This window comes from Lissotriton helveticus, chromosome 1_1, assembly GCF_964261635.1.
Source record: "Lissotriton helveticus chromosome 1_1, aLisHel1.1, whole genome shotgun sequence".
In the NCBI taxonomy this organism is placed as follows: Eukaryota; Metazoa; Chordata; class Amphibia; order Caudata; family Salamandridae; genus Lissotriton; species Lissotriton helveticus.
This window is the reverse complement of record NC_136057.1, coordinates 131,846,923-131,874,907: the sequence shown is the minus strand read 5'-3', so window position 1 is coordinate 131,874,907 and position 27,985 is coordinate 131,846,923. Positions and strand designations below refer to the sequence as shown.

Below are 27,985 nucleotides of genomic sequence, written 5' to 3'. Positions count from 1 at the left end.
CAGGAACTGTCCATGCTCAAGACACGGACACAAACAGCCAGGGTAGTAGATAACTCAATTAAGGAGGGGCAATGTTAGATTCGGGTTAATTTATAGAAAGGGCCCGCTCTTAGGAGTCCAGCACACCCGTGAATAACTGTTGCCTGCAGTAGATAAATCACCATAAAACACTTGTTACGGTTCCAGAGTGACCCTTTATCAAATCAACACAGTTCATCCCTAGCGTTTACCGTGATGGAAACACCAGACATGGAACAAGCCTCAAGCACACCAGGAAGATTGCAACAGAAAAATCACATGTGGCAATCACATGAAACAAGTCAGATGCACACACTGAAACACAAATAAATGCACTGCTGAGAGCATGCACTCCAGCCAAGGATGATGCCAGAGCAGCCAGTCAGTTGCACTCATCAGATAAAGTCCAAACAATGCATAGCAGTAAGCGTTACCCGAGATAACACACACAACACACCTGGACCACCTCAGAATTTGACATCATTTAGTATTTATGGTGCCTTCTATAAGAGTGGGATAAAGTATCTAAACACAATATTTATGACCCACTGTACCAGAATTTCCTGCCCAAAGGGGGACAAGCTTCACTTTATTGCACCGGGTTTACAGAATAAAGCATGCCATGTACCTAATGCAAAGTGAATTCCAGCACAAAGCTGTAGGAGATGTGGCTGCAATTCCAGGCCAATATTGTTTAATTCATTTAAACTGTTCCTGATTGCCAAGCCTCGCTGTTCTACTTTTTGATAACCACGTCTGCTTCGACACAGCAATGGTTACAACATTCCACATTATCTGCAGTTAAGGAACATCTATATTTCCTTTCTGATGAAATGGATTTACAAGATTTCTTCTTTGGTCCTAGGTCATGTAGATTCATATATGCCACTCACAATGAACTGTGGAAAACTTCTCAGCAGGACGCTGCTGAAAGCTTAAGGCAAATTGACAGGATTAATTTGGAAAATATATTGGGTGTTGTGGACAATGGTATGACTGCATTGTCAAATCACAGATATTCTTTGAAAAATATTGTATCATATGCATTCTATGTTACACTTAATGACAAGAGTCTCTTAAAGCATGCGCAACGTCAACTGAGAACGATCATGCAATTGAGTGGAAAGTTCAGGTTTTAAAATCAAACCGTGTGTTGTGGAAATATCTAAATGCAACAGAATTGTTTTTGTCTTATAATTTAAAACACACACAAAGACTGATGTCAAAAAAGATGGATGCTAACCATTCTACACAGGCTGGCTTTGTGATACATGACAGTCAGGTATGGGGGTTTATGCTATCCCAAGGTATCTGGCAAAGGGTTCTCCCACTATGCTCTCAATAGGATAGGTAGTGTTCGGTAGGAGTAGAATAATATAATCATATAACCACAAAGTAATGTTATAATGGTTGAACCTGTTACACGGATTGCGCAAATAAAGCAGAACTGTGTGTTAGGATCACAGGACGTCAGAGTGTAGGGACTGAGTCTCTTTACAATGTTGGCCCAATCCTGCTAGCTCACAGTGCCTCACCTGAACTCCTAATCTTCCCAGAGTAACAGGTGATTTCGGCAACCTCAAACATGACCCTCTATCCCCAAGGGCACTGTGGAAACGGATCCTCCCCTTTTGTTACTCACTCACTCATGCATGCCCATAGTGAACAAAAGAAAGACACAAAGAAAGTTTACAAGACATTTATTAAAACTATCGTAGTCTATTATGAAGCAAATGTGCTGCGATCATTAGGCAGATGCAACTAAACAAAGTAATTTGAATAACTACCTGACTGCATAGGAAAAACATCCCAACCATTGCAAATTATATATCCGAGCACAGGGATATATTTGCGATCTCTGCGATTGGTCTAAACCCCCAAACCTGATGTATGTAGTAAAGTGGTCTGCATGATGAGTGTAAACTTAGTTTACACAGGGCTGCATGTCAGGCACTGCTGTCATTCCAGAAGAGTCCTCTCTGCATCCAAGGGGACAGAACATCATTTATAGGATAAAGCTATTGTGATGGAGATGCCACCATGTTATGGCTAAATATTAGGAGCTGTTGCTAAACAAGCAAAGAAAACAGTTGACCAAGTTATGTATTCTAGACGACCTTGTACAAAATGTGTAGATGAAAACCCATGAAGGGTCTCTGAATAACAAACATGGAAACTCGTTGACAGGAGGCCAGTCAACCAGCCCTTGGAGAGTGCTTTGGGACCTGGGCCATGACAATTGGCAATTAGCTGCAGGCCGGCACCATCCAGGCAAAAGCCACTAAGTGATAATCCCCTTCCTAGAGCACAACAAGCCCCAGGCCACCACAAGTCAGCAGATAATCCAGTTTAAGCCCCCCGCCCCAATAGTTCTTCTTGTTGATGTCCCAACATCGAACTAGCGTAGTATATTTCCAATCACCAAAGCGTCTTTAACTCCTAAAGGCAGAGCCCCAGTGGTTATACCCACAATGACCTATGAAGATGAGATCAGCTCAATAGGCCACCTTTGAAATGCACGGGCCCTCTCTAAATGTTGTCATGTCTGACATCTTACCCTGGCAGGCTTGATCAGTATCTTTAGTGTGGCCACAACTCTGCTACTTGGAATGCAGGTGCCAATTCCACCCCCTCTTAACCAACATAGGAAGGCCCCTCAGAGTGAGAAGTCTACAGTATGCCTTGAGCCCCTAGTTTATAGCTGTCTTATCAGAAAATGCACAGATGTAGCCATCCCCCCAGCAACCAGCTGCGAATTGGAGACAGGTGGATAGGCATACAGAGCCATGATTACAGACATTCCCACTTTCCCAAAGTGGTATTTCCACCGTCATAATGCTGAATTCACTTGCACCACCGGAGCAGGTTCGCCAGTACGAACTCATCGATATTAAACACTATACTGACACTCTTATGCATGTAGGCAGTCCAGCTCAATAGCCTTTCCACAGATCCCTCAAGCCAATCCGATACGAGGAGCAGGCCCTACTGTACCAAACACACTACTCTGTGCCATTCACTACCAGTATATGTAGCGCACACACATGCCCTACCTCTTCCGGACACCGCACACTGTCCCCAGGGAGTACTCATAGATAGCAAAATACATGCAGAACCTTGGCAAGTGTCTTCTTAAATGCCAAGCCTAGTAACAGTAACCTGCACACACATGCCCCGTCATGGCAAATCTGTGGCACATTTAAAGAACAACCAGTTCTGCAGGCCCACACAGAAGGTGCCCTAGGTGTTCTTACCTCTAGACAAGGTACTCACAGCTAACTCAATTTAGCCAATCATGCATACACTAATCACCAGTATGTATATGACAAGCACATCACTTTGGCACTGAATGGCAGTGTAAAAAGCAATCAAAGTCCTTAGGCTAGTACATAGATTAGTGGAAAACCAGAAGGGACAAAAGCAAAACAAGCATTTACAATGCAACGGTTTCGCCTTTGCAAAAGTTAGAGCTATTGGCATTGTAAATGACAATTTTTTTATTTATGTGTTGGTTTTGAAAACAGATAAATAAATGGCATTGTCATTTACAATGCCAATAGCTTAATCTCTCGCAAATGCGAGACCTATTGCATTTGCACCCACACGCACACACACAGAGAGCCACCCACACACACACACACAGAGCCACCCACACACAGAGCCACCCGCACACAGAGCCACCTACAAAAAAAAGCTAGCCACACAGACAGAGCCCCAACACACACAGAGCCCCAACACACACAGTACAGAAAATAAGTTGAGGACTGTGCACCAACGCTCTGTAATGAGTACACATTTGCAGGCAGCTGCACACTGTAAAGAATGCATGCTTATTTTGTACATAGATATTCAACCTAGCTCGTTCACATATTGTAAGCACTCTGCTATGTGACCTATACTGAGCAGACCTATGTCACCAAAATACACTGCAAGCACCCACCTATGTAGCCTATGATGTGCAGTTCAACGACCATACCCTACGCATGAAGCTTTATACCAAAACACACTGCATGCCCAGGCCCGTCACCCACGATACACAGTGGAAAATCAGTTCCACCAGCTGGAAAACAAAAACCTAGCTACCAACCACAATACTTTTCTGATCACGCTGACATCTGTGTCATACTGAGCACTCAGCTTACAGCCACGGGTCATTACGCACATCAACCTAGAGTACAAAACAGAATGCAATCACATACAGTAAACTGCTCGCTATCTGTCGCAAACTGTCCAAATCAAATTGTCATACATAATACACGCAAATCCAGGTGTGACTTACAGCAAACTACAGCCGGCTCTTGCTAACTTTTCTACGCAGTGCACAACCAGTTGTTACTATTTTTGCACAGGAATCTGCTATGCACTGTACAATGCAAGCAGTTGTTACTTTACTTTATGTACATCCATGTGTCACCCATATCATTGTATGCACAGCTGGATGACAACCACTATGCAGACAGATGTCACTAATGGTGCACAATCAGCTGTCACTCCTAGTACACTGCACAGCCAGCTGTCACCTGTAAAATATACGACTAGGAGTTGCCTACAGTAACTGTTCCCAACCAGCTTCCAACAGTGCACAATCAATCGTCATAAGCAGCACACTTACCCGCCGTCCACAGTTCAGCTGTCACCTATAGTCCAATTACACAGCCAGCTGTCACCCACCATACACAGTCATCACTACAGTACACTGGGCCAGGCAAGTGCTGTGAACTGCAATCCACTGCACATCCTGGAGACACGGACAGCGGGAGGGGGGCGGGAGGGGGCACACGGACAGCGGGAGGGGGGCGGGGAAGTATGCTTTCAGCAGCATGGACAACTTGAGTGTATGAGGGAGGGAAGCAGCAGCATGAACAACTGGAGGGTATGAGGGAGGAAAGCAGCATAGACAACTGAAGGGAGGGAAGCAGCAGCAAGGAAAACTCGAGGGACAGAAGCAGCATGGACAACAGGAGGGTGGGAGGAAAGCAGCAGCATGGACAACAGGCAGGTTGGAGGGAGGGAAGCAGCAGTATAGACAACAGGAGGGTGGAGAGATTTAAGCAGCAGAATGGACAACTGGAATGTGGGAGGGAAGCAGCAGCATAGACAACGGGAGGATGGGGGGATTTAAGCAGCAGCATGGACTACACTAGGGTGTAAGGGAGGGAAGCATCAGCATGGACAACGGAAGGGTGGGAGGGACGCTAAGCAGTAGCATGGACAACGGGGGGTGGGAGGAGGGAAGCTGCAACATGGACAACAGGGTGGTGGGAGGGGGAAGCTGCAACATGGCCAACGGAAGGGTGGGAGGTGGGAAGCTGCAGCATGGACAACGGGAGGGTGGGAGGGAGGGAAAGAAGGAATGAGGGAAGCAGCAGCATGGACCACGGGAGGGTGGGAGGGAAGCAGCAGTACAGACAACAGGAGGGAGCAACACTGACAATGAGCAGCACAACGACGGAAAGAAAAACATCAACATAGCGCTCGATTTCTTGCAGTGTCTAAAATGTGGCCACATTGTGGGACACCCCCGCGCCGCACGGCCACCAGCTGCTGTGTGTGCCCCTGCTCGCCCTCTGCCTCGCGACTGCCTCGTTTTGCCGGCTGCCGGCTGCCCCCGCAGTAGGGTTGTTTTGTCTAACATTTGTGCCTGTTTTTCTCTCCCTAAACTCCGTGCATCTCCTTTTGTTTTTTCTCCACATTTGCCTGTTTTGTCCAACAGTTGTGCTTGTATAGTTTTCTCCGTGTTCCTGGTATCTTTCCCCCTCATACCCCTTGTTTTGTTGCTGATTTGTGCCTGTTTTGTTATTCCTTCGTGTTTTCCGCCGCCCTCCACCCTCCCTTCCCGCCACCGCCGCTTGGCCCCGCCCCTTTCTTCTCTTCTGTATCCCTCCCCGCTCCCGCCTCCCAGCTGCCCCGCCCACCCGCGCACTTGGCCTTAAATGGCGACCATGCGACGCAGGTGAGTGTGACCCACTTGTGGGACACCCCCGCGCCGCACGGCCACCAGCTGCTGTGTGTGCCCCTGCTCGCCCTCTGCCTCGCGACTGCCTCGTTTTGCCGGCTGCCGGCTGCCCCCGCAGTAGGGTTGTTTTGTCTAACATTTGTGCCTGTTTTTCTCTCCCTAAACTCCGTGCATCTCCTTTTGTTTTTTCTCCACATTTGCCTGTTTTGTCCAACAGTTGTGCTTGTATAGTTTTCTCCGTGTTCCTGGTATCTTTCCCCCTCATACCCCTTGTTTTGTTGCTGATTTGTGCCTGTTTTGTTATTCCTTCGTGTTTTCCGCCGCCCTCCACCCTCCCTTCCCGCCACCGCCGCTTGGCCCCGCCCCTTTCTTCTCTTCTGTATCCCTCCCCGCTCCCGCCTCCCAGCTGCCCCGCCCACCCGCGCACTTGGCCTTAAATGGCGACCGTGCGACGCAGGTGAGTGTGACCCACTTGTGGGACACCCCCGCGCCGCACGGCCACCAGCTGCTGTGTGTGCCCCTGCTCGCCCTCTGCCTCGCGACTGCCTCGTTTTGCCGGCTGCCGGCTGCCCCCGCAGTAGGGTTGTTTTGTCTAACATTTGTGCCTGTTTTTCTCTCCCTAAACTCCGTGCATCTCCTTTTGTTTTTTCTCCACATTTGCCTGTTTTGTCCAACAGTTGTGCTTGTATAGTTTTCTCCGTGTTCCTGGTATCTTTCCCCCTCATACCCCTTGTTTTGTTGCTAATTTGTGCCTGTTTTGTTATTCCTTCGTGTTTTCCGCCGCCCTCCACCCTCCCTTCCCGCCACCGCCGCTTGGCCCCGCCCCTTTCTTCTCTTCTGTATCCCTCCCCGCTCCCGCCTCCCAGCTGCCCCGCCCACCCGCGCACTTGGCCTTAAATGGCGACCGTGCGACGCAGGTGAGTGTGACCCACTTGTGGGACACCCCCGCGCCGCACGGCCACCAGCTGCTGTGTGTGCCCCTGCTCGCCCTCTGCCTCGCGACTGCCTCGTTTTGCCGGCTGCCGGCTGCCCCCGCAGTAGGGTTGTTTTGTCTAACATTTGTGCCTGTTTTTCTCTCCCTAAACTCCGTGCATCTCCTTTTGTTTTTTCTCCACATTTGCCTGTTTTGTCCAACAGTTGTGCTTGTATAGTTTTCTCCGTGTTCCTGGTATCTTTCCCCCTCATACCCCTTGTTTTGTTGCTAATTTGTGCCTGTTTTGTTATTCCTTCGTGTTTTCCGCCGCCCTCCACCCTCCCTTCCCGCCACCGCCGCTTGGCCCCGCCCCTTTCTTCTCTTCTGTATCCCTCCCCGCTCCCGCCTCCCAGCTGCCCCGCCCACCCGCGCACTTCGCCTTAAATGGCGACCGTGCGAACGCGCAGCGTTGACGCGCAGCGGGCGCGCCGATTGTGCGCCGAAGGCGCGCCAAAGGTAAGCCCGTCTGCGCCCGTCCGCGACCGGATCGCGACCAGCGCCAGGACCCCTGGCCCCCACCGACGGAAGACGACCCGACGAACCTACAGCGCCGCCGACCTCAACGCACTCAACACCGGCCGCATCCCAGGATGTCACCGAGCCGCCCCGAAGCACACCCACGGTCCCTTCAGCTGCCACGCCTGCAAGTTCACCTGCATCCGGACCTTCCCTGCACCCGCCAAGCCGAACTCCAGCAGCACCCACCTCAAGTGTATCCTGCTCAACACCCGCTCCGTCCACAGACACGCCGTAGAACTCTGGAACCTGCTCGACACCACCGTCCCCGACGTTGCCTTCATCACCGAGACCTGGATGAACGCCTCCTCAGCCCCAGACATCGCCATCGCCATCCCAGAGGGCTACAAGATCACCCGGAGGGACCGCGACAACCAGACCGGAGGAGGCATCGCCATCATCCACAGAGACACCATCCGCATCACTACCAACACCGATGACACCCTCACCACCGCTGAACACCTGCACTTCCAGATCCACACCAACCCGACCACCACCCTCAGAGGCACCCTGATCTACCGACCCCCGGGACCACGCACACGATTCAGCGAGGACATCGCCGACTTCGTCAGCCCGCACGCTCTCCCCTCCGCCGACTACATCCTCCTGGGGGACCTCAACTTCCACCTGGAGAACAACAACGACCGCAACACCATCAGCCTGCTCGACAACCTCGACAACCTCGGACTCAAGCAACTGGTGACCACCCCCACCCACCTCGCCGGACACACACTCGACGCCGTCTTCTCATCCAGCAAAGACGTCACCTTCAGCCACGCCACAGAACTCCACTGGACGGACCACAGCTGCGTCCACTTCACCTTCAGAAGAACGACGATCCACCACCACCAGCAACAGGTTGCTCGAAGATGCTGGAACAAGATCACAGCCGACCAGCTCACCGCTTCCCTGGGCCAGCACCCTCCCGCCAACTCAGCGAACCCCAGCCAGGCCGCCGACAACCTCACGAAATGGATCAACGACTGCGCGGACGAACTCGCCCCTCTGAGAACCCCACCCAGCAGATCCTGCAGCAGAAAAACACCATGGTTCACCGACGAACTCAAGAGCTCCAAGAAGAACTGTCGAGCCCTCGAGAAAGCCTGGAGAAGGGAACCAACGACGGACAACATGACCACCCTCAAGCTCGCCACCCGGAAGCACCACCAACTGATCCGCGCCACCAAGAAAAATGCATACAAGGACCGGCTGGACAACAACGCACACAACTGCAAGGAACTCTTCAACATCGTGAAAGAGCTATCCAACCCCAACGCCGGAAACAATGACATCACCCCGTCGCAAGAACTCTGCAACTCCCTCGCGTCCTACTTCCACAACAAGATCACGGACATACACAACAGCTTCAACAACCAACCAACGCAAGCCACAACCGCAACGACGCCACCCACCACCACCCTCCGCACCTGGACCCCGATCAGCACCGAAGACACCATCCGCACCATGAACTCCATCCATTCCGGATCTCCGACTGACCCCTGCCCTCACCACGTCTTCAACAAAGCCGACGCTGTCCTCGCACCCCACCTACGGGACATCATCAACACCTCCTTCGACTCCGCCACCTTCCCTGAGAGCTGGAAGCACGCCGAACTCAGCGCTCTCCTCAAGAAACCCACAGCAGACCCCACCGACCTCAAGAACTACCGCCCCATCTCGCTCCTCCCGTTCCCGGCCAAAGTCATCGAGAAGACCGTCAACAAACAGCTGGCCGCCTTCCTCGAGACGAATGGATCCCTCGACCCCTCACAGTCCGGCTTCCGAGCGAACCACAGCACCGAGACCGCCCTCATCGCCGCCACCGACGACCTTCGAACTCTGATGGACAACGGAGAAACAGCGGCCCTCATCCTCCTGGACCTCTCCGCGGCTTTCGACACTGTCTGCCACCGCACCCTAGTACAGCGCCTCAGCAACATCGGAATCCAGGAGAAGGCACTGGAATGGATCACCTCCTTCCTCGACGGAAGAACACAAAGAGTCCGCCTACCACCGTACAAGTCAGAGGCCACCAAAGTCATCTGCGGCGTCCCTCAAGGATCCTCACTGAGCCCCACCCTCTTCAACGTCTACATGAGCCCCCTCGCGGCCATCGCACGCCAACACAACCTCAACATAATCTCCTACGCCGACGACACCCAGCTGATCCTCTCCCTGACCAACGACCCCGCCACCGCCAGAGCCAACCTGCACGAAGGGATGAGAGACGTAGCCGAATGGATGACGACCAGCCGCCTGAAACTGAACTCAGACAAGACGGAGGTCCTCATCCTGGGCTCCACGCCCTCCGCCTGGGACGACTCCTGGTGGCCCCCCGCCCTGGGCACCGCGCCCAAACCGACGGACCACGCACGCAACCTGGGCTTCATCCTGGACTCCTCCCTCTCCATGACCAGACAAGTCAACGCCGTCTCCTCGTCATGCTTCAACATCCTGCGCATGCTACGTAAGATCTTCCGGTGGATCCCCACCGAGACGAGGAAGACGGTCACCCAAGCCCTCGTCACCAGCCGACTGGACTACGGCAACGCCCTCTACGCCGGAACCACGGCCAAACTCCAGAAGAGACTCCAGCGGATCCAGAACGCCTCGGCGAGACTCATCCTCGACATCCCCCGACGCAGCCACATCTCCGGACACCTGAGAGATCTGCACTGGCTCCCGGTCAACAAGAGAATCACCTTCCGTCTCCTCACCCACGCGCACAAAGCCCTACACGACCAAGGCCCGAGCTACCTCAACAACCGGATCAACTTCTACACTCCCAAGCGCCTCCTCAGATCAACCAACCACGCCCTCGCCGCCGTCCCCCGCATCCGAAGAGAGACAACAGGAGGAAGGTCCTTCTCCTACCTGGCCGCCAAGACCTGGAACTCACTTCCCACCAATCTGCGCCTGACCCAAGACCACCTCTCCTTCAGGAAGAAGCTCAAGACCTGGCTGTTCGAGCAGTAGCGGCACCCCCCCCTCCCAGCGCCTTGAGACCCTACGGGTGAGTAGTGCGCTCTACAAATGACCTGATTGATTGATTGATTGATTGACATCTTGACTGCATCCAGTGACATACAACTTTTCTCCGTTTAGTGACATCTCTTCCTCCCCAAGTTAAAGTTTTACTTTTGTCCTTTAGATATCTCATTCCACATAGACCTTGCTTCGAAAAGTAATAATAAATAAATGATACATCTACGCCTACCTCCCTCTCTCTAGGTCGGTACTTCCACTAATCAAAGTAGCCTCGGGCCATAGTTTACGTCTATGGCAGTGATCAAAGAAGTCAACGGAAGCCTGTGAATACAGAACAGTCCTTGACAAATGTACCCAATCACGGGGGTAAAAACAATCCCCTCGCTTACACACCCCCAAAGTACTGTTGACCACCCCGAGTACGCACTGAGCTAACGAACACGTACTCTGTGCGCGCTGAAACAAATCAGCCGGCAATTCCTCACTGGCTCCACGTCACGCCGTCCGATCGTGTCCAACAGTTACTGAGCGCACGCACGTGGATAAATACGTGGGGCGGCTCTCTACTCACATCAAATCGGAACGCCCTGCAAAAGCAGGGACAAAGAAAGAGGACTGAATCCTGCAGCGGCCGAACCAACTAAAAATAGTTAAAATAAAATAACAAGCATTTACAAGTGGGACACGGACAGCGGGAGGGGGCGAGAACGGGCACAAGGACAGGGGGAGGGAGGGGCGGGTAGGCAAGAAAAACAAAGCACTCACCTGTACTTCCTCCTTCCTCCGGCGGCCGTGGTTGGCATGGAATGGCCACTCACCAGGAATTGGAAGTTTTCTTTGTGCACTGAGCGTGCTGGGACCTCGTTGCTGCCTTTGTGTCAGAGACCTTGTTGTTGCCTGCTCGCTGCGCTGTCAAGTGAGAGAGATTGACCAGCAGAGCTTCGAACTGCCGCCTCCCCGGGGACTCGCTGGTGTGAGCGAGAGCTGCTGTCGGCAAGCTCTGTTCTACGCTCCCAGCTTGAGTCCACAGGGTTGAGGCTAGGGCGGGAAAAGCAACATCTTCAGCCCGGGGGACTGCGAGGACCAGCAACCCCTGTCGGGATCAGCTGATTCCTCTTCCCCCAGGCGACACGCCCACGGACACGCCCACCGGCGAATTTGGATTTAATTTCGTGACACCCGCTTCGCGGGCGCCACTCACCAGGAATTGGAAGTTTTCTTTGTGCACTGAGCGTGCTGGTACCTCGTTGCTGCCTTTGTGTCAGAGACCTTGTTGTTGCCTGCTCGCTGCGCTGTCAAGTGAGAGTGATTGACCAGCAGAGCTTCGAACTGCCGCCTCCCCGGGGACTCGCTGGTGTGAGCGAGAGCTGCTGTCGGCAAGCTCTGTTCTACGCTCCCAGCTTGAGTCCACAGGGTTGAGGCTAGGGCGGGAAAAGCAACATCTTCAGCCCGGGGGACTGCGAGGACCAGCAACCCCTGTCGGGATCAGCTGGTTCCTCTTCCCCCAGGCGACACGCCCACGGACACGCCCACCGGCGAAACGTTTAAAATTACATCTAGTCCCCCGCGACGCGGGACGCGCGCGGTAGCAAGCGCAGAGCTAAGCCCGGGCAAAGGGCGGGCCGTCTGTGGCCGTCCGGGGACGACCAAGGACGGGACGGGGCCACCCCACTAACACCTAATCTAGGAGAATAGGTCTATCTGATTACTTGGAATTTAATACTTCCTCATGATGGCCTTAAAAAAACTGCGTTCGAGAACAATCTATATGAAACGCATGGGTACCGACGCAGCTATCAGAAAATCTGTTGATAAATCAATGAAACCAGGTCAAATTTCCAACACACCGGCAATAACTAAATACTTTTCTACTCTCTCCGTGAAAAATCACTCATTTCTTCTTACGTCAGAAGAAGAAAAACAGCAAAATATCTCAATCAATAATTCGGAACATCAGTTACTATTACACTCTGATCTAAGCAATCATAACCAAGGACCGTCAAACACAGAGATTAATCTGGCTAAGATCTCCCTCTTGGAAGAGTATCATCAATCAATCTTAGAGATGTCTCAAATAACACCTATTAAACACCAGGACAATGAACTAGCCATGGAGGTCTCTGCAAGTAATATAACGAAGATCGAAGAACAAAAATCAGTAACTCCACTAAGACTAAACCAGCCACTTACCAGTTCCCCAGAAAAATCACCCAAATTGTACACTAATCAAACTAATCTCACTGATCTCTATTTTTCTAATTTAACTCAGGCAGCTACCGATCCACCCCTATCAAAAGCACTTTTCTCCCTACAGGACATTTTGGAATCAGTTCTCACCCACCTTGGTCAAATTTTATCTAACTCAGATGACACCCTGGATGTCCAAATAGGTATCCTTAAGTTCTTGGTGGAAGAAAAAAAGAAAAAAGAACTACCTAATGACTTACCTGACAAACCTGTAACGGTTAACCGAATACCATCTGAAGATGGCTGCAAAAAAGGAACAAGGCCTCTAACAATGCAAGATGCAAGTACACAAACATCAGATGTGATAATAATTGAGACTAAAATCAAGGAAATAAGAAAAAAGAAAAAAACTCCCATAACCTATTCTCTTAAGAAACTCTTCAGAGAAGAAAAGGAAAACATCATCGAAAATAACATCAAACACTATCCCATTTTTTCCAACAAAGAAATTGAGAAAAGTCCAGGTCTGTCAGCTCTTGACAATAAAATACATTCAACAAAGGTTATCCATGTACAGGAAATAAAACAGTCGGGAAAGACCATAAAAAACAAAGACCTGAAGGAAAAAATGGGAAAGAAAAAGCGAAGAAGACCTCTGAGAAGAATTGAAAAGAAAAAAGGGAACAAACTTAAATTTCAAAGATACACCTTTGCTAACTCGGTGAACTCCTCAGTGACTCAAATACCACCACTGGTGAAACCTCTGAACCCAAAAGCAGAAGAATACTGCCCGACCTCAGAAAAAAAACTAACAGAGCAAAAAATTAATGATACAAAAAATCCACAAGATTACAAAATATGGCAGTGGGATGGAAATCAATCAAAACATTTAACAATAGAAGAACTTTTTCCCACTGACAATGCGCCGCTCAATCGTGGAAGAATAATTAATTTATTACAAGAAATACCTTCCCTGAACTCTCTGACAAGTAAAGAAATTGACCTAGTACTCTTTCCGAAAAAAGAAAATGATAAATTTGTACAAGTGTCATTCTTTTCTCCAGTTCTCCCTGGAATAATTATAAGAGAGAAGGAAATCCTACAAAAGAATGGCTATGATGTAATCTCAATACCAGAAATTAAAACCAATTTACAAAATATAGCGGCAACTAGACAATCTCATACTAATAATAACCCCAGCTCAGAAAGGAGAGATCATGTATCAACCAATATGGGAAAAGATATATTAAAAATACAAGTAATGCACGGCGAAAGGTTGGTTTGGTCCCGGGATACTAACCCAAAAGATAAAGAGAATAACCAACAATCTTGGGCATGGTTATCAGAAGCATTAAACAGCAAAAAAATGGATAATCCACAACAACATCAGGTTTAGCAAAGGTCTGAAGCTTTTGTCATGGAATCTGGCCGGGAAAACCACCAAGAAAATAAAAGATGCAACGAAAGATTACCCAGATATCCTTGCTCTGCAGGAAACATGGTCCACTACTCCCTTCACACAAAAAGGATATTATGTCTATGAAATCTCCGCAAAAAAATCTAAAAGGGGTCATGCGAAGGGAGGTATGGCAATCCTGCTGAAAGAAGATTATTCTTGGTCACAAGAAATAATTGATACATATTCACATAACCTACAATGTATCAAAGTTCAATTTAAATTACAATCATCTGATATCCATAAGAAAATACTACTTTTCAATATCTACGCTCCACCAAGTAAAAAATATGACCCTTTATTCGATCATCTACTAGAGACCATAACTAACATCCTCGAAGATCAACATCATCTATCATATATCATTATGGGCGACTTAAACGCTAAAATATCGAATAGTGAAATAAAGAAATGGTCTATATTATTTAAGGAGGAATCACTGGAAATATCACTCCCGCAATTTCCAAAAGGAGTAAAGTCGGATAAAAGAGGAAGCTCATTATTATCATTCCTTCCAAGCATAAATGGGACAATATTAAATGGAAACATCAATGGAGATAAGCCAGCTTCATTCACTAGGCAAGGAAATGGAGTCCCTTCTATTCTTGATTACTTCATATGCGGGAATGAAGTAAAAGAACAAATTACTCAACTGTCTGTTAAATTCAATGAGGAAAGTGATCATGCACTCCTACGTTTAACAACACTCTGGACGCCACAAACTACTTTCCAGAATGAACCCATATTCTATAAATCCAAAATGGAAGTAAACACAGTCCAGCGCCGGATCTATTGGGGTGCGGAAAATTTGGATTATCTGAATGTACTAATAACACAAACTCAACTATTAACTGCCATTTACTCTGATGACCCTATAAAGAACTATGAAATCGTATTGAACGAACTTAAACACGCCATACAAAGTAAATCAAAACAGGACAGACCAACACAAAGAAAATGTGCCAGCAAGAGCAAAAATTGCAATCAGCCAACTATAAAAAAACTCAATAGGTTGATTCGAGCTCAGTACTTGAGTTACTCGTCAGTAAATAAAGTTGAAATAAACAGACTAAAGAATCAAATTCGAAGACAAAGGGCTAAACAGGAAAAGTTGAAACAGGACCGTAATTGGATTGATATCCAACTAGCGGCAAAGCAATGTAATCAACGAAAATATTGGTCTTTGATAGCGAAGATGACGGGAACTACAAAGAAGCTAGAAGCAATCCCTGTCTCTGAAGATGACTGGGGTATATTCCTAAATGATCTATACAAACCCAACCTGAATTTAATGGTGAGAAAGGACATTGAACAAGAAATGGTAACCAATGATATAAAACTCACCAAGACCTCGGCAGTGTCTATTGCTCTGAATATCAAAAAGGCAAGAAGTACGGGCGCATCCGGCCCTGATCAGATTCCTATCAAGGTTTATCAAGCTGACCAAAAAGCATGGGGCCAGATGCTCGCGCCATTATTCAATTATATATTTGACTCCGGGAACATTCCAAACTCGTGGAAAGGAAGCACAATAATTCCAATATATAAAAAAGGAAAAAGGAGTATAGCTGGAAATTATAGACAAATCGCTCTAATGGATGCTGGCGGTAAGATCTTTGCTGCAGAAATACTTGACCGGCTGAAAACTTGGGCATTTTCGAAGGGACTAATTCCCATGTTTCAGGCTGGGTTCCGACCGAACCATTCAGTTACGGACAATATAGCTACCCTTCAATTTTTATTAGACAAATACGTAACCGGAAAATCTCAGCCAATATATGCAGCCTTTATAGACTACTCTACTGCCTTTGACAGGGTGGATAGGCCGACACTATGGACAAAATTGAGAAAAATGGGTATCCCTGAACCACTATTACAATTAATTGTGAACCTGCATAGTAATACCTGGTGCCGAGTTCAAATGGGGGGTGACAGGGGCCTGTCAAAGAAAATACTAACATCTAATGGCCTAAAGCAAGGGTGTCTTTTGGCCCCGATTCTATTTTCCCTATATCTGAGTGACCTACCATTACATTTACAACAAGGGCTATGCACTCCACCGAAAATGGCCGCTCAGCGCATACATGCTCTGCTGTATGCGGACGATATAGTCTTGTTCGACCTGACACCTTTTGGACTCCAAAGTCTTCTAGATATCTTATACAACTACTCGAAAGAACACTTCTTAATTCCAAATATAAGTAAAACTAAAGTAGTTGCATTTTCAAACAAGAAAAAAGATGTGAAGTACCAATGGAAACTGGGAGGAGAGACTTTGGAACAGACAAAGGAATATACCTATCTTGGTAGAATCTTTTCGCATAATATGAATAACAGCAAACAAATTAACCATTTAAAAAGGAAAAGTGATCTACATGCCGGGGCGATGTCACGCCTGTACACGACTACTGGAAGCAGGCATTTTTCAGCATTAATAAAAATTTATAGAGCCAAAATCATCCCGGTTCTATCTTACGCCTCTGAACATATTCCCCTAAAACAATGGAGTTATATGGACTTAAATGAAGGCAAAATATTAAAAAAGTTACTGAAAGTTTCCAATTCGACACCAGTACAGGCACTAAGATTGGAATGTACGATCACAAGCGCATATGCGACATCAGTAGCAAGCCTCATTAGGTGGGCCTATAACCTTCTCCATTCCAAAGAGGGTACCCTACGACATTTGTTAAAAATCGAGACTTTTAGTAAGGATACCATTAACTCTACATTTCTTAAAAACTTGGGAGAGGCTCTTTGTCTAGCAAAAATTAGTGCAGAAATGTTATCATCTTGGACACCCGCACAACTCAAACTATTTTTAAAAAAAAATTCTCCCAAATTGAGTTACGAGCTAGATCACTCCCACTGCACTAAATTATCTATGTACAAGACTTATGCTGACTCCCAAGAATATAAGCAAAAACCGCTATATCTGGAATACACTCTTACTCATGGTGCAAGGCACGCGATCATGTTGTTACGTTTGGGTATACTCCCCTTATTATCCTTTACCTCTTCCTGGAAACAAAACAGCACCTCGCAATGTAATCTGTGTCAGGGGGGCAAACAGAATTTAGAGCATCTGTTCTTTATATGTCCAAATAAAAATGTTGTTATTGCTAGGTTATCATGCTTAGAGCCCATATATCGGTCTTGCAGGATCGTTACCGCAAGGGATTTTATTTCAGTATGCGTTAAGCCACCAAATGAATATGTTTGTTATAAGATTTTTAAATTTTTGAAAATTTCATTGAAAATGTATTAAGTTGTAGGTAAAATCAAATGTATTTTCTTTTAAATAATTTTGTGGTCCTCGAAAGAGTACCGAAACAAAATAAAAACTTTTGACTTTGACTTTGACTTTGACAAAAACAAACCCATAAAAAAAAAAACGAAACTCCGCCCACCGCGATGACGACATCGCAGATGCGGAGAGGGAAAAAATCTCGGGAACGCCTACGAATCTGGTCCGGCCATGACGGACAGATCTCTGTTCCAATGGCTAGCCTCCATTTATGGAGCTAGCCAATGGAACAGAGGGCGTAATCCCAAGCACACTCTGTTGTAACATAAGATTTCGCCTGCGCAGAGCGCAGCCTTCGGCCAGGCGAAACCTAAAAAAGGGCAGCACCCTAGAAATGGCCATCTCCAAAGGAATTTATTAGGATTGGTATGTTTGATACAAAGGTAATACAAATCTGTGCAGTATGTGCATAAACACATTTAAAAAGGAAGACGGTTGGGACCTCTTAACTATCTAAGTAGAGCTGAGATTGGTAACCCGAAAATACATTGATCCCTCCCTTTGTTTCATTTACACCGCTCGGTGATTGGGGTTAAATCCCAGATCCGTAGCTATAAAGTTGGTTCAAGTATTGGTACCACTAAACAGCACATTACACCTATAACTCTTGAAGACTCACATTCACGTCAAACTTAAATCACATTTTTAGCTCCTAACATAGAACTCAACTTTTGTCAATCTATTAATAATGTTCATTGCATTTCCTTTCCTGGCCATTTTTAGAACTCCTATTCTGGCCGATTTCAATTATTTACTTTACTCCACCCTTCGTATTTATTCTCTCTGTATCACTCTTGTTTCTCTTCTCTGACCTCTTCTTTGTTTTTCCTGCTCGCTCATCTTGTTCTCCCCTTCTTGCTGAAGTGACAACTAGAGTAGAATGACTTCAAGAGTCTCTTGGAATCCTTCATGTAGGCTTCACATCATAGCACAATGATCATCAACACATCGTTGATGAGAGAGTGCAGCAACCTCCTGTAGCAATGTCATACAAGTAGCCCTGGGTGCTTGTGGGCACTCACACATTTGGAAGTCGTGCTGAAGTCTCACTCACACCTGCCTAATTCTTCCAAACTGTGGGGAAGAACTAGAACTTCACATGTGACTTTGCTCAGACATCTGCCGTGTGCCGAGTAGTACCTGACTATTCTGCACAGAGCAGACCCTCTTACAGCAAGTGATCCTAAATATTTCTGTACAGAGTGGAGAAGCCAAAAAGAGTGACTGACAGTCCCGCCAACATCTGCTAAGACAGACACACTTCAAAAAGACACACTGTAGATGCGCCTCAAACACACACACAGCCTGCAAAGACAACTCTACCTTGTTCACATGCACACACATCCAACCTGCAGATGTACATCAAAAACAGAGACATGTACATTCCATTGCTTGAAAGGCATCCTACCTGGCAGACCCAAGGTCAATGCACACACACACAATCCCTGCAGCAGACATACAACCTCTGCAGCAGATAATGCTATGAGCCAACCTATACCACTGGAAACTATTGCAATGACTGAGGTTTTACCTAGACTGAGATATGAAAACAGTGGAAAAGGGGCACGGGGCAGCAGGGGAGCCTTGATGTTCAGCTGCCTGGAGGACATGTTTCTGACACAGGGGTACAGGTGGGCAAGTCAACAAACTGACAGGGAGAGCCGAGCAAAGAGTGTGCACAGATGTGAACAGAATTTTCACAGTGCAGTAATATGCCGGTGCAGTGGCACAAACTACTCAGTACAGTAAGATGCATTGTAGTGGCAAAGATTCCTCATAGTGCAGTAAAGTGCAGTATGCACACATCTGTCACAGTGCATTAAGATGCAGTGCAGCGTGCACAGATTCCTCATAGTGTAGTAAGATGCAGTGCAGCGTGCACATATTTCTCACAGTGCATTAAGATGCAGTGCAGTGCACAGATCCTCTCTTTAAAACAAATGATGACCACAAACACCCCCAGGGCCGACGGAAAGACCCCCAGAGGTTCCTGGATAGAAGAGCCTGGCTACTGAAGATTTCCTCCAGGATTATTCAGACTATTTCTACTAACCCAGCACAAGGTGCTGACAATCTCCTACCTGAGCAAACCCTGTGCAGACTTTTCCAGGCTCTCTCCTCCTATGGCTGGGGTGGGGCAGGTGCACATTTAAGGTCTGGGAGAGGTGGTGGGGGGGCTGTGAGGGTCTGACGATGAAGATAACTGCACAGACAGACAGGGCGTCCTTCCTCCTCTGCAGCATGCTGGACACAGAGGGAGAGGCTGGAAATGACATCAACATCGGCTGCTTGTACTGTCTCTGCCACTGCTGACCTGGAACAGGAAACCCTTTTTCCTTTCATACAATGTGCTCAGTGTATTCATCTCAGCTGGCGAGGCGCGCCCTCTGCTGGCCGCTTAAAGAACCATCACATCCAGTCTCGAGTGAATTCACACAAACAAGCATTTTGTGGCAGGAAATATCTGGGTGTTTAGAAGTTACAGAAATGAATGTTTTTAAGATACACACAGGCCTCGTACAGGGTCTCACCCATGGTTGCTGCTGTAAAAAAGTATTTACAGCTTGTCTTCACATGGGCATCTTCAAAACACTGATGCAGAGGACTAAAGAGTATTCACACAGATTGTCAAGTGGAAGTGACAGTTTATATTTCATTAAATATATATGAATACGTGTTGGTGGTGCAATTAAACTGGGCAGCCTAATAATTTTTTCATTTTATTTTTTGAAACACTTTATTTACCAGGTTTTTCAAATGCACATCATTGTACATAGCAAAGTAAATAGTCAAGTCAAGTCAGAATTTATATAGCGCACTACATACCCATAGGGTCCCAAGGCGCTTGAGGAAGGGGGGGAGGTTTACTTATCGAATATCCATGTTTTAAGTTGTTTTCTGAAGGCTAGGTGGTTTTGAGTAAGGCGGAGGTGGATGGGAAGGGAATTCCAGGTCTTGGCCGCTAAGTAGGAGAAGGATCTTCCTCCCATGGTGGCTTTGTGGATGCGCGGAACAGCGGCGAGGGCTTGGTTGGACGAGCGCAGCTGGCGGGTGGGGGTGTAAAAGGAAAGGCGCTTGTTGAGACAATCAGGTCCAAGTTCGTATAGGGCTTTGTGTGCGTGGGTGAGGAGACGGAACGTTATTCTCTTGTTGACGGGGAGCCAGTGAAGGTCTTTCAGGTGAGCGGAAATGTGGTCTGTGCGGGGGATGTCTAGTAGGAGTCTAGCTGAGGCATTTTGGATGCGTTGGAGTTTTTTCTGTAGTTTCTCGGTGGAACCGGCGTAAAGGGTGTTTCCGTAGTCCAGACGGCTTGTAACCAGTGCGTGGGTGACCGTTTTTCTTGTTTCGGTGGGGATCCAGTGAAAAGTTTTTTTGAGCATGCGTAGGATGTTGAAGCATGAAGATGAGACGGCGTTGACTTGTCTGGTCATCGAGAGTGAGGAGTCCAGGATGATGCCCAGGTTCCGTGCGTGGTCCGTTGGTATGGGGGCTTTTCCTAGGGCCGTTGGCCACCAAGAGTCGTCCCAGGCGGAAGGGGATGAGCCTAAGATGAGGACTTCCGTTTTGTCCGAGTTCAGTTTCAGACGGCTGTGCTTCATCCACTCGGCTACTTCTTTCATCCCTTCGTGTAGGTTGGTTTTGGCGGTGGTTGGGTCTTTGGTGAGTGAGAGGATCAGCTGAGTGTCATCAGCGTAGGAGATGATGTTGAGGTTGTGTTGACGTGCGATGGTTGCGAGGGGGCTCATGTAGACGTTGAAGAGGGTGGGGCTGAGTGAAGATCCTTGCGGGACGCCGCAGATGACTTCGGTGGCCTCTGACTTAAAAGGGGGGAGGCGGACTCTTTGAGTTCTTCCAGCGAGGACCGAAATGATCCAGTCCAATGCTTTTCCTTGAATTCCGATGTTTCTGAGGCGATGTATCAGGGTGCTATGGCAGACTGTGTCGAAGGCTGCGGAGAGGTCAAGGAGGATAAGGGCGACTGTGTCTCCGTTGTCCAGTAGTGTTCGAATGTCGTCTGTTGCTGCGATGAGGGCGGTCTCGGTGCTGTGTTTGGCTCGGAAGCCAGACTGTGAGGAGTCGAGTGATTTGTTGGTTTCGAGGAAGGTGGCGAGCTGATTGTTAATGGCTTTCTCAATGACTTTGGCAGGGAATGGGAGGAGCGAGATGGGGCGGTAGTTTTTGAGTTCGGTGGGGTCAGCTGTGGGTTTCTTCAGAAGGGCGTTGAGTTCGGCGTGTTTCCAGCTTTCTGGGAATGTGGTAGAGTTAAGGGAGTAGTTGATGACATCTCGGAGATGGGGTGCGATAATGGAGTCTGCTTTGTTGAAGATGTGATGGGGACATGGGTCTGTGGGGGATCCTGAGTGGATGGAGTTCATCAGGCGAATGGTCTCTTCTGTGGTGATTGGGTTCCATTCGAAAAGGATATTCGGAGGAGGTAGCGGTTCGGAGGTGAGTGGGGTAGACTGGTTTACAGGTTGGTTGTCAAAGCTGTTATGGATGTCGGCAATTTTGTCATGAAAGAATGAGGCAAGGGAGTCGCAGAGGACTTGAGAGGGGGTGATGTCGTTAGAGCTGGCGGTAGGGTTGGTGAATTCTTTGATGATGTTGAAAAGTTCCTTGCTGTTGTGGGCGTTGTTGTCTAGTCGGTCTTTGAGTGCTGATTTCTTGGCTGTCCGGATTAGTTGGTGGTGTTTGCGGGTGGCGTTTTTGAAGGCGGCTTGGGTGATAGTGTTTGGGTCTGTTTTCCAAGTTTTCTCAAGGGAACGACAGAGTTTCTTGGATTTCTTAAGGTCATCATTGAACCAGGGGGCGTTCTTGCTTCCTTGCTTGATTTGATGTTTTTTCAAGGGTGCTAATTTGTCGGCGGTTTGGGTTAACCATTGTGTGAGGTTGATGGCGGCTTGGTTAGGGTTCGTTGAATAGGCAGGGGGTTTTTGGAAAAGCGATGTTAAGATCTGGTCGATGGTGATTTTGTTCCAATTTCTTCGCAGAGTTGGTTGAGGGTGGTTGTGGATCGAGGTCTTATTGTAAATAAAGTGGATGCAGCTGTGGTCCGTCCAGTGGAGGGGTGTGGTATGAGTGAAGGAGATATGCTTGCTGGAAGTGAAGATAGGGTTGAGTGTGTGTCCTGCATAGTGTGTGGGGGTGTTGACAAGTTGTTTGAGTCCGAGATTGGCGAGATTGTCCAGAAGGGTGGTGGTGTTATTGTCGTTGCTCTTTTCCAGATGGAAATTGAGGTCTCCCAGTAGAATGTATTCTTCCGAAGGGAGGGCGTGTGGGGTGATAAAGTCAGTGATGTCTTCGTTGAATTTAGTACGGGGTCCTGGTGGCCTGTAGAGGAGGGTGCCCCTAAGTGTTGTCTTATATAGATAGAAATAGAGAAAAATACCATGCAATTTTATACACCAGACCAAATATAGTGTAGTAGAAGTCATATGTCAAAGCGAAAATTAAAAGAAGAGATTTTTTCTAATCTTTCTCTGTTTTTGGGTTATTTCTTATCATAGCTGCCAAGGTTTTATATTGCTATGAGTGACATTTCAATGACTATGAGTGACACTTTCTGGCCAGCATAATTAAGCGAAGAAGAAGAGGAAAGAATATAAATATCAGAAATTACACCCATCTGAGCAACAAGAAATTAAAACGGTAATTGCTGCATAGCACCAGAAATGGAAGGGCACTAACCTAGTGCCCTTGTAAAGTCAGAGGCACAACACTACTGTTAACTGCTGCAACCAGTTAAAATAGCTAAAACACTCCTAAAACCATTTATAAGCAATAGCTGTTTTCTTTTTTTTTTTACTGAGTTTTATATTGCGCGAACTTGACCCAGTATTGGGTAGCAGAGTGCCTTACATAGCACCAGTTGAATTACATGAGGACACATTCATCATTTTTGTTAGGCACGGGGAGATTAAGTAATTTGCCCAGAATCAAAGGATGTTCAGCGTCATTGCCGAGACTCAAACCCAGTTTACAAGATTCAAGGTCGACCGCCCTAGCCGTTAGGCCAACTATGGTTTCACCTTTAATTTTCGCCATGCATGTCATGTTGTAAAGCGGTTTCTGTGATATCGACTGATGGAGCTAAATATGTTTGTCTATTTCTGTATTACACAAGCAGCACAAATGGTGTAATTCATAAGGATATATGTGGACTGCTGTGATTTCTGTCTCGAATCAGGAGGCAAGCTGGACGTGAGAGGAGCTCTCTGACCTGGTGGATGTCACCAGCTTAAAAGTACTAGTGTTGCCAGGAGACAGCAACAATTACGGGGCGCTGGGCAGATAGGAAATTGAACTAGGGACATGTTGCCACAGCCTCGGATACTCGTTGGAGGTCAGGCCGGTGTTCTATGGGCACAAAAAGACAGGGAGCTCAAAACAACGTTACACCCGCAGAAAAGAAATTAGTAATTCCAGCTTTCAAAAGCCTTAGTACACCCACTGGGTTCTAGGCTTTTTGCTGGCAATAAATCGAGGCAAAGGAGGAACATCACTGGCCAGGCGGATCTCTCTGTCCAACGCAAGACCCGTGTCCAGTCTTGTAGGATGTCACGCATTATAGAGCCTCCTCTGCTGCTATAATGCACCATGACTGCGAGGCAATGTGTGTTGTGCGCTGTTCCAGTTAGGTTTCAGGGGCGTGCTCATGATCTGCTCCTCGCAGCTCTCTTCTTTGTTACAATGTATTGGGACTGGACATACCCCAGGCCGATACCACGCCGCATTACTGAGGAGTCACTACCCAATGGCTTGGCAATAAATCGAGGCAAAGGAGGAACATCACTGGCCAGGCGGATCTCTCTGTCCAACGCAAGACCCGTGTCCAGTCTTGTAGGATGTGAGAGGCCCGACACAGATTTCTGCTGCCCCACCCTTCATAATTATAGTTGGCTAACAGTAGTCTAGGTCACAGCCTGGCAGGCTGCTGAATTTCAAAACCCACTCACTGACAACTCCCAGAACCAAAATAAAAATCATTCATTATAGCTGAAATTCGGACTGCCATATGAGCCGGCGTGCCACGTGCCCACAACCTCAGTTTAGTTGCATCAGTATGGCCAATCATGACACGTATCATGCATCAGGCGTTACACGAACGCATTTCAGTGTGGTGGTCCGCATCACCTCACTGAAATGCGAAGTCACGCATTATAGAGCCTCCTCTGCTGCTATAATGCACCATGACTGAGAGGCAATGTGTGTTGTGCGCTGTTCCAGTTAGGTTTCAGGGGCGTGCTCATGATCTGCTCCTCGCAGCTCTCTTCTTTGTTACAATGTATTGGGACTGGACATACCCCAGGCCGATACCACGCCGCATTACTGAGGAGTCACTACCCAATGGCTTGGCTACTTAGACACTTAAAATATAATTGTGAAGCCATTTTAATAAGCTGGATGAGTCACGAGGTCAGTCCTGCAGTGCTGCTGGTCCGCGCTACCCGCATCGGTGCGAGTGCGTGGCATTTCAGGAAGGGTTCGGTGACACTTGTCAGTGTGTTGGGCAAATTAATGGTAGCTCAAGTCCTCTTCGCCGCTCGCACCACAGCATTGTGGATGAGGATCGATTCCCAGACCCAGAGTTGGCCACGCCTGACTTGCCATCTTGGTGAAGCTGGTCAGCACTGCCATATGCTCCCCAGCCCAGCGGTATGGATTCCGTGAGTTACCATGTCACACACAGGCTGAGCCCACCAGCACCAGCAATAGAGCTGATGCCAGTCCAAGCAGCCTGCCTCCCTGCCAGAGTGAGAACTGTCACTGCAACACACACAAAGAAAAAATTGCCCTCACTCACAAAATTGTGACATGCTTCATCACTGGGCTTGCTCACTAACAACCGTGTGTTTCATCATGCCCCCTTGCCCCGTGAGCATCTACTCTGTGAATAAAACTAAATAAAATATGAGAAATACAAACAACTGAACATGCTGTGTGGCTATAGAGAAAAACTTGATGAATAAAATTGTAGGAGAGACACAAGTTAATGCGAATCTAGAGGAACACCGCACAGCAAATGACCTATCCAGGATGGTGCTGGACTAAACCAGAATCAGACCAACTACAGGAGATAAAAAGAGATTACTCCTGATGAGGGAACAGAAGTGGGTGTACAGATTAAAAAGCCATGTGTTGGGATTGAATGATGATAAAGTTGACCACTATATAGACTCCAGTTTTGATTAGTGTCCCCCTTGCCCCATGAGCATCTATCTGTGAATAAAATCAAATAAAATATGAGGAATACAAACAACTGAACATGCTAGGCGGCCATAGAAAAAACCTGATGAAGGAAAACGTAAGAGAGATACGAGTTAATGCGAACCTTAGGTGTAAGAAGGTTCCCTACATTTACCATTATCTCTATATTGTATCGATTTAAACATGTATAGGACTTATCCCCTTGTCAGCTCGACTAATAGAAGTAATTACACATCAGGTACAGTTCTTAGAATTTATAACACTACGATGGGTGGCCTCCACCCAGAAACAACATTCCTCACAAAGGGAATCTGTATATTACATTCACGCTTCCAGCCAATCATAATTTATCGGCAATGAGCTGGGGGTGTTATATGTTTATATCGCCATGCAACCTTGAGGAATAGACAAGCCTTCAACAAAGTTATCTTTCCAATAACTTGTAAAAAAATCACAGTATAGATCTGAAGATAGGACGCATGACGTCGTAAACTTCGAGATCATGTGATGCCTACGTCCCCCACGTGACCGGAACTTCTTCCGTCTTAGGGTAGGAGGACAGCAACTCGCTAGCTACACGGCAAGAGTTGGAGAATATCCAGGAAGTGAACCCACATTGACAAAGTAAGGAACTAGGGGTAATGTTCAGTGGGACGGAAAATCTACAAGATGTGGACACAGATTACGGTACTGGGTGAGCAGTTACACCAACAAAGTAAATATGTGATCGCTTACTTTAATTATGACTATGAGTGGTGGTATACGCAGGTGTATCGTGAACTAGAGCATTTCCACTGTAATCCAGGCATTCTTTCAGCGGTCATGACCCTTCCGACTGTGTGAAATGACACTATGAGTTGCTTCCGAATTGATTTATTTTCCACCTTTATACCGGGTGGACAGTTACACCGACAAAGTATACTAGTGATCGCTTACTCTAATTTTGTGAACTGGAGCATTTCCACTGTAATGCAGGCATTTTTTCAGCGTCATGACCCTTCCGACTGTCAAATGGCACTATGAGTTGCTTCCAGATTTATTGATTTTCCCCATTTATACATATCAAATAATCAGGCCTATTTATAACACCATTATTTATAGGTTTTATCTCCTTATAGAGTTTGACTACAGAGGGTCCCTCTCAACCCCTCGCTAATTCTAGCAATTCGCTTGGTGAAACTCGGTGAGTGAGATTTTCTTGCGCAGCATTAGTGGGCGCATTTGATTGAAACGGATTTCGTTGATGGTAAAAGCGTTTTGCTGAGTGTAATGTGGCAAGGACACTGTTCAACGATAAAGGTTTAGTCCAATTTGGACACAATGCTTGAAATATTATACCAATAGGGTACTGTGAGCTTTGAGGTGGTGCATGGATGTGGTGCATGGATGTGGTGCAAAGAGGGAAGAAGCACCCAGGGGTTTGGATTTTCTACTCCCTGATACTTTGCAGAGGATCAAAAGGCAATCTAGTAATAATTCTCTCCCCTCTGTGTGCGTTTCCCACAGATTACGAAGTGTGCGTGAAATAGGGAACCCCATGTTGGAAGGAATGCATTCAATAGAAACCTAAGGCAGGATCAGAGGGTACTACGTTTTGGGTTCCGGAGGGTCCTGATGAATGCCGGAGTGACCCGACACTGTGGGCACGATTTAAACAGCAGAAACATTTTGACACCTTGGCAGTAAGGAGGGGTGAAAATCTTCTCCTGTCACCATCATCCTTCACGTTTTAAAAAACTAGCCAGATGACCCAGGAATAAAGTTTTGAGTGGGTACACATCCAAGCTAGTTTTAACTTTCATTAGCTGCACTTTTCTTCGGTGATCACAAATTTTCATTGTTTTTTTCTTCTTCTTTAGAGTTTTACATAGCGCGAACTAGACCAGAGGAATCAGGTATCAGAGCACTTTACATAAGCACCAGTTTCGTTACAGAAGAAAACATTAATTTTATTTTTGTTAGGCATGGGGAGATTAAGTGATTTGCCCAGAATCACAGGATGTTGAGTGTCAGTTGCCGAGACTCGAAGCCGGTTCCCCAGGTCCGAGGTCGACCGCTCTACCCTTAAATCTACATCCTCCCCTCCCCGTTGCTCCACCCCAGGCGTTGGTCTGCGCAGGGGTGTTAGTAAGCAAGCCCAATGATGAAGTACGTCACACTTTTGTGAGTGAGGATAGTTTTTTCTCACTAAGCACGTGCCACCTTTTATTATCCAGTTTCCTTCCTTTGTGTGTGTTGCAGTCATAAATTGCGGAGGTCAGAGTAGAGATGTCACCTCTCCCCCCTTCAGGTTGTGTTAAAGTGAGTACTGTCACCACCAGTGTATATACAGTGGCTCAGGACTATGAATCATGCATGGGTGGTGTTGGGTGCACT

At 47.3% G+C, this 27,985-nt stretch overlaps 1 protein-coding gene across 1 annotated transcript in view; it reads right to left on the bottom strand.

Annotated features, from left to right (window-relative positions):
* LOC144769606 (uncharacterized) overlaps window positions 1–19,625 on the bottom strand; it is a 41,264-nt gene extending 21,639 nt beyond the window's left edge. The window contains exon 1 of the mRNA XM_078653803.1: window positions 19,483–19,625. The gene's annotated coding sequence lies outside the window, so the exon portion shown is untranslated. The remainder of the gene's footprint in view (window positions 1–19,482) is intronic.
* Between the last annotated feature and the right edge of the window lie 8,360 nt (window positions 19,626–27,985).